The sequence below is a fragment of the Caretta caretta genome, chromosome 4 (assembly GCF_965140235.1).
Source record: "Caretta caretta isolate rCarCar2 chromosome 4, rCarCar1.hap1, whole genome shotgun sequence".
Taxonomy (NCBI): domain Eukaryota; kingdom Metazoa; phylum Chordata; order Testudines; family Cheloniidae; genus Caretta; species Caretta caretta.
Genome location: NC_134209.1, coordinates 77,453,824 through 77,461,334, shown reverse-complemented (window position 1 = coordinate 77,461,334; position 7,511 = coordinate 77,453,824). Strand labels below are relative to the sequence as shown.

The window sequence follows — 7,511 nt, the reverse complement described above, 5'->3', positions numbered from 1 at the left end:
CATTTTGATAAGCTTCCAAGTGTAGACGAACCCTAGTAGACCACTTGGATTCTCTTGCTTTCTTCCTTTTTCAGTTTACCCTAAACACAGAACCTTCTGTAAGATTTGGGTTTTTTGAGGAGGGAAGAGGAATAGTTGATGCTGTGAATGTCAGTCTGATTATGGTGAAACAGTTTTGTTAAAATTTCAGTTGCAGGAACAAATTCTGCCTTCAGTTACATATGTATACAAACCTCCTAACGATAACTTAACTGGATTGTAATAGGATTATAATTTAATCTGCAGAATCTTTATTATGCCTAAAGAAGAGAGAACCCAGATTGATGGTCAGTGCCCAGATTGAGTTTGCAGGACTGATCATTTAAAAAAAAAAAAAAAAAAAAGGGCCATTTTATTAACTTCTAAACTGAGCAAATTTAGTCTAGAATTAGTAAAACACATGAAACCCACGATACCATTTTACAGTCACCTGAAACTAAAACCATGTTTTAGGGTAGAAAACAGTCATTTTATCCCCAAACTCTCATCATATCTTAACAAGTTGACAGATTTTCCCCAACTTTACACAAAAAAATCATTTAGTCACAAAGGAAATTTTTTTATGAAAATCATGAAAATTTGAAAACAAGTTATACTGGAAGTCTAAATACAACTTTAACTGCAGTTTGCACTCCCAGCAAAAGTTAACACATACCATTCCTCTAACAAAAAAGCCATAATAGAAATATAGTAGCATAAACTCATGTAACTTTCTATACATAACTTGTGTATAAAACTTTCAAACAATATCCTCTTAGATCAGTTTACTCCTTGATAACCTGGGCTCTCTCCTCCACTCTGGAGAAGAATGGGATATCTACTAGCAGATAACAAGCCAATTCTTCCATTCCGTAAAAGAAAATATGCCTTCGGTTTGTAGAAAGAAATTACTGTGAGAAGGTGCACAACTGTTCTAATGGTTTTGAACTCTTGGTTGTTGAGTTCAGTGTGTGGGTACTGGGTGGAGTTGGTGGCCTAGGATATACAGGAACTCAGACTGGATGATCTGATAGTCCCTTCTGTCCTTAAACTCTAGGATTAAACCAACAGGTCTTCACTCCATTACTAGAAGTGAAGAGGACCACTTTAAAATAAAATAAATAAATTTAGAAAACCAGGATTTTTTTAATGTCTTGATTTCATTATTCCCAATCTGTAACTGGTCGGATTATCAGAGGAGTTGTATGGACTCCGGGATAGAAAAAAGGCCGGAGTTTCTCTGTAAAAGTTTCAGTGAAAGTGTAGATGTGAGAATGGTCATTCAGATTGTAAAATGAAATCTCACCCAGTTCATAATCCAGGAAAATCCCAATCCGTTTAGGCTTCACTCTCAACAGTAGGGGTGTGGGACTGGAAGTAAGAGCTGTGTAAACATCTTTATTCCACAGCCTGAGTCTCCAATATCCATCCTCAGGTGATGGTGTAATTTTCCCTTTCCTAGTCACAGAGTCCCTACAAACTCCCAAAGTCCATTGAGTCTTGTCTCCCACCTCCACCTCCCAGTAATGTCTTCCTGAGACAAATCCCTCCGAGCCCAGAACAAATGGGTAATAAGTAAATCGCTCAGGATTGTCAGGCAGATCCTGCTTGGTCTCTCCGAACCTCACACTTTTGCGGTCTTCGGATAGTATAAGGTTAGGATGAGCTGTTTTGGGATCCAGAGTCACATCTGCTTTGAATTTCTTTATCATTTTCTTCAGGGCAAAGTGCTGCAGTGGAAAACTGCAACTGTCCTTCTTCAGCTCAATGGAGATGGCCTTGGGGATCTTGATGTTTTCACACCTGTTCAGGGTGCTCTTTATGCCCTTCAGTAGGTCAATGGCTGGCTGCTGGCACCTCTCCTCAATCTCTGTGATGAGTTTACTGAGGCTGGTGCTGTGGTCAGCAAGCTTGGCAGCGTTCTCACTCAGCCTCTGCAGAACTTCCTTCTCCTCATCCTCCAGCCGCCGAAGCACGGCCTGCTGCTCCTCCTGCAGGAATTGGTGCAACCTCTCAAACTCGGATGCAATTTTCTGCCGCCTGCTCTCAACTTTCTCTCTCAGTTCAGCTGGCTTCTTCTGCTCGCTGGAGAGGAATTTACGAGCATCTTCTACCTGCCTCTTCAGGGGACCCAGGTAGGCACGCAGCTTCTTTTTATGGGCCAGGGCGGCCCTGTCAAGGGGACCCACGGCATGGTCCCGGTGGTGGCAGGAGATGCGGCAGGCTAGGCACACAGCCTCCTGGTCTTTCTCGCAGAAGAGACTGAGGACCTGTTGGTGCTTGTGGCACAGAACCCTGGCGGCATCAGGGCGGGGACGCCGGTGTCGCTGGCTGCGCTTGGCACGGAGCTGCCGGGCAATCTCGGCCACGTTGCCCAGCTGGCGGTTGGTACGGAAGCAGCGGAGGTGGAAGCGGCGGCGGCAGACAGGGCAGGGGAAGTGGCCTTCCAGCTCCTCCCAGCAGCGGGAAATGCAGCCCCGGCAGAAGTTGTGGCCACAGTCAATGGTGACGGGGTCACTCAGGTAGTCCAGGCAGATGGAGCAGCTGGCCTCCACCTGCAGGCTCTCCAGGGCCTGGGCCGTCGCCATGCTCGGCCCCGCCCAGCGCCCGCGTGCTCACCAACGGCCCCCAGAGCAACAGTTCCTGCGACAGGCCCTGCCACGTGACGCTGACAGCCTGGGGCCGAGTCGCGGAGTCTCCAGGCTTTAGCTCGCAGCGCCGCTCACGTCTGCCTGGGCCCAACACCTCTCCCTTCCCCTGGGGAGACGTCGTGGCCCGCTGTCAAAAAGGGAAGGACTTTCCACCCCTGCATCCACGTCGGCATCGGGCCCTGTACCCAATCAAAATGGCGAGAGGCCGGGGTTAAGGGCCTTTCTTCCCGCCCCTCGCTTTCCTTTCAGCCAATCAGACTAGAGATACGGTCTTCCCTCCTCCATACCTCCCGAACGCAGCGGAAGTTGTCAAAGGCACAGGCGAGCATAGCTGAGCCTTCGCGGCACTCCGAATAACGTCCTCTCCGCTCGGGACTGGGACGGAGCCGCGCGCCTTTCCACGGGGAGGAGATTACAACGGTGACACTTCCGTGCGCCGGAGACTACAGCTCCCGGCATGCAACGGGCACAAGCCGCCGGGCCCGTGGCTGAGCATTGCCTGCCGGGAGTTGTGCTCTCTGTGCGGTGGGGAGCTGTGGCACGCTGGGAGCTGTAGTCTCAGCGAGGGCTGCCGGAGTAACGTTACGTTCTCTGCCCGCCGCCGGTCGCTGCTTGGCCGTCACTGAGCGGGTTCTGGCCGCGAATTGAGCGGGCGCAGTAACCTCGGCGGAGCGGGCGGCCTCGGGGGTGCTGGGCGCGGGGCTAGAAGGCGGGCAGAGGGGCAAAGCCAGGGCGTGGGGGGCTGACCGCACAGGAGAAGGGCGAGCACCGGGAGGAGGGGCGGGGGCGGGAGTCGGGACTGTGAACTAGGCACTGGGGATGGCAGGGGGGATAAGTTACCCCGGCTGGCGGGGCGAGCTAGCTGCAGTGGTTGCAAACATGAGATGATGAGGACCAGGGGCTGTTCTCCCCCTCGCAGGATGGTGGAGCTCAGCACCCCCGTGCCCAGGCAAGGCAGCTCTGCCCTGTCGGAGGTGATGTCGGAGCTGTTCAAGGAGACCAGTGAAATAGTTTACATACATTCTCCCTCCCCGGCCAAACATTATCACATATATACACGGTGTTGGTGTTTACAAGTATCCTTTATCAGTTTCTAAGACTGCATAAAACCTCACAGCAAGTCCCAAATGCAGGGGCTCTCAAACTTTTTTACTGGTGACCCCTTTCACATAACAAGCCTAGGAGTGGGACCCCCCCCTTATAAATTAAAAACACTTTTTAATAGATTTAACACCATTATAAATGCTGGAGCAAAGTTGACAGCTTGCAACCTCCCCCCCCCCAATAACCTCACAACCCCCTGAGGGGTCCCGACCCCCAATTTGAGAACCCCTGCCCAAATGCATTTGAACTGGTGTTCTGATGGCTTGAATTGGAGTGCCTTTTTCTTGTGATGCACTGTGTGGTTTCGCTCTTTTAACTTGTTTACTTTTTAAAATGTATTTCTTACTCTTAGCACTTCATCATTTACATTTATTTACATGTGTTACTATTGGATGGATATAATTGTGCATAGATTTAGTAAGAATCGTTGAAGTTACTGGGAGCTTCAGCAATCACATCTGGTATAACACTTCCTGTTTATATTACTATATTCGTTTTTAATTCTAAATGTTTGGGTTTTTTCCCCATTATAAAAAGAGTTGTCCCCTCTTCTGGGGTGCCACCTGATGTACTGGGGTTCCACTGAGCCCACCCTTTCCACCAGCCTGGGCTCCCTCACCCTGTCCTGCTGCGTGCACACACACAGGTAGGGACACTCCCAGCTATAGCATCATGCTCAAATAAATTGGTTAGTCTCTAAGGTGCCACAAGTACTCCTTTTCTTTTTGCGAATACAGACTAACACGGCTGTTACTCTGAAACCTGTCATCATAGAGTCTGTGTGGGAAGACAGCTCAGGGATTGCCCAGCACTCAACACCTCTGGAGTGTAAACCCCAAATTATATTGTCTTGCTCTGTATAGAGATCTATCCAGCATAAACTCATGAAATTCGCTCCTTCCCTCAATTTGGAGGAAGATATGCAAAGCTTCCCGCCCCCCCTCCAGTTATGAATTACACAAACTAGTTACAGAATAAACAAAAAAGTTTATTAACTACAAAAGGTGGATTTTAAGTTATTATAAGGGATAGCAAACAGGATAAAGTTGATTACTGAGCCAATAAAACAAAACATGCAAACTAAGCTTATTACACTAAATTAAATGGTTAATAGTAGCAAGTTCTCACCCTACGTGTTGTTTTATACAGGTTGCAGAGTTTCTCAAAGGTAAACTGCACGGCTTGAATGCAGCTTAAATCTCCAGGTATTCCTTTCACAGGCTAGACCTTTTTCACTTGAGCTCAGCCCCTGCATCCTGCTTAGTTCCCTTGTTTTTTCAGGTGTTTTCAGCAGTCTTCTTTCTTGGGAAGGGAGGCAGTGGAGAAGAACCAAGATTAACTCAGTCTCCAGCCTTAAATAGGATTTGCATATGGTGGAAATCCTTTGTTTCCCAGTTTGACCCCCACCCCTCTTAATGGAAAAACACTAGAAGTCCAAGATTGTGTCCAGTACCAGACGACATGATCACCTGACCCTGCACTGTTAAAGCAGCATCCCTGAAATTTCTCAGGAAGGGAGGTTTCAGAGGAACAGCCGTGTTAGTCTGTATTCGCAAAAAGAAAAGGAGTACTTGTGGCACCTTAGAGACTAACCAATTTATTTGAGCATGAGCTTTCGTGAGCTACAGTTCACTTCATCAGATGATAAATTGGTTAGTCTCTAAGGTGCCACAAGTACTCCTTTTCTTTTCAGGAAGGGAGATTAGCATCTTTAGAGTCCTATTGTCCTTCCTAATGGCCCATCCAGGCTGATTGCATACTGTCTGGTAGGCATTCCCCAAGTATAAACACTGTTGTAAATTGTTGCATAGTCAATATTCCTAACTTCAGATACAGAAATGATACTTGCATACAAATGAGATAATCATACTCAGTAAATCATAACCTTTCCAGTGATACCTTACGTGACCCATATTGCATAAAACATATCTTAGTTATGCCATATTATAAGCATATGTCTGTGAAGAATATGGGGTATAGGGTCACACCATGCACAAGGACAGGTTTCAGAGTAGCAGCCATGTTAGTCTTTATTCACAAAAAGAAAAGGAGTACTAGTGGCACCTTAGAGACTAACAAATTTATTTGAGCATAAGCTTTCGTGAGCTATAGCTCATTTCATCGGATGCATGCACAAGTTTATTCTTTGGGATGGTGTGACTTTAAGGCTGACTGATTTCCTGGGTTAGTCTCAAAACTTTTTTTTTGATTCACCAGTGGATATTGTTTTTGTCAACTGTTATCTTGCCTCTGTCTAGCATCTTAGTGTTTTTTTCACATGTTGCAATTTGTGTGTAGAAAAATATTCACTAATGACCAGATTTTTAAAGGTTAAAAACATCTAGATGCTTTTGAAAATCCCTCTAGTTGCCTAAATACCTTTAAAGATTTGGCTCTGTCTTGTATAAAAATCCTTCTCAAAGGCAATTTTATACTGTAATTTTTATTAAATATAGATCTAAAACCCCAAGATAAATTGGCAACCATAAGAATGAAAAAATCACGAGTTATACACATGAAAGTCATGAAATTAAAAAAATTAATACATTTTTGGTTTCTTTTAATTTGCCTTTTTGTTTCTGAGTCTTTAGGGTACATCAGCTTCATACTTCTGTTACCTCTCCCAAAGAATTTGTATACTTAGAACAGTTGTACTTTCCTACAATAGTTAATATCATTTTGGGTATCCAGTAACGTGATTCCCCCCCCAGTCAGTTGATCAGGGGAACTAGGTTTAAGTGCAATTTACTACCCCTATGAGCCACATGATAGAATAATGATTGTAAAAGTATTCTTTTGTCTGGTGTTCTTCAGAGAAAGGGGAAACTCCACCTTTCCCCATCCACCAGTACAAACCCGGATGATTTTCTGAAACCATAAAACAAGATGTTTGGTCATCTTTAGTTTGGCCACCAAATCCTCTTTTCCCTTGCTAAAAATACAAATATGACCACAAATGAGGGACTAAAAAGAAAACTGTCTAAAATACTGTAGTGGAGAAATACTAATTATACTGAATCACTGCTTTATAAACCCCACAGCTGCTGGCTTTGATGCTGAATCAGCTGGTCCATTTCTTCTTCTTTCTGATGCATTTTACATTTAAATAGAACTTTTCATTCTAGAATGCTCTGCTCATTTCAACTATACACTGCTCATTTCATCTGCAGTTGAAGTGCAGGCAGTTTTGGAACCAGACATGCCAGCTGTTTAACAGTGCACAATTGAAAACACAGGAAGTATTTGGTTAGGCAGAATGTCATTAGAGTTTATTCATAACAGCCAGGTGAACACCTGTGCTTTTGTGAAACATGCACTCGGATAATTAATGACTGCAATGGTCATGCTCTGGTTTTAATATTTTAGCCAAGACAGAAAAAAATCCAACAAGTATGGGGATATAGTTTCCATGCTTACACATGGGCAAGGGTGTCATTTAATGAATTACAAATATCACTTTCTGTTGTACTCTACTTGTTACTTAGAAATCTCCTAACTATTTAGCCCAACTCAACTTGGCAAGATCCTGCCAGCACTTACACACAAGTAACTTTATGCACATGAGTAGCTCCAGAACTCGCTGGCACTAGTTTTGTGTATACAGCTACTCACATGCATAAATGTTTGCAGTTCTGTGGCCTTAGATTGTGTGATCTGTAGGATCACAGCCAGAGCAGTATGAGCATAAACATTAAGAATTAATCATTAACACTGAAGTGGTGGCTATGAAGTAAATTA

The 7,511-nt window shown here is 44.9% G+C and overlaps 1 pseudogene; it reads right to left on the bottom strand.

Moving 5' to 3' along the window:
• Positions 1-486: 486 nt before the first annotated feature.
• Positions 487-3,146, bottom strand: LOC125635652 (E3 ubiquitin-protein ligase TRIM39 pseudogene; annotated as a pseudogene).
• Positions 3,147-7,511: the final 4,365 nt, after the last annotated feature.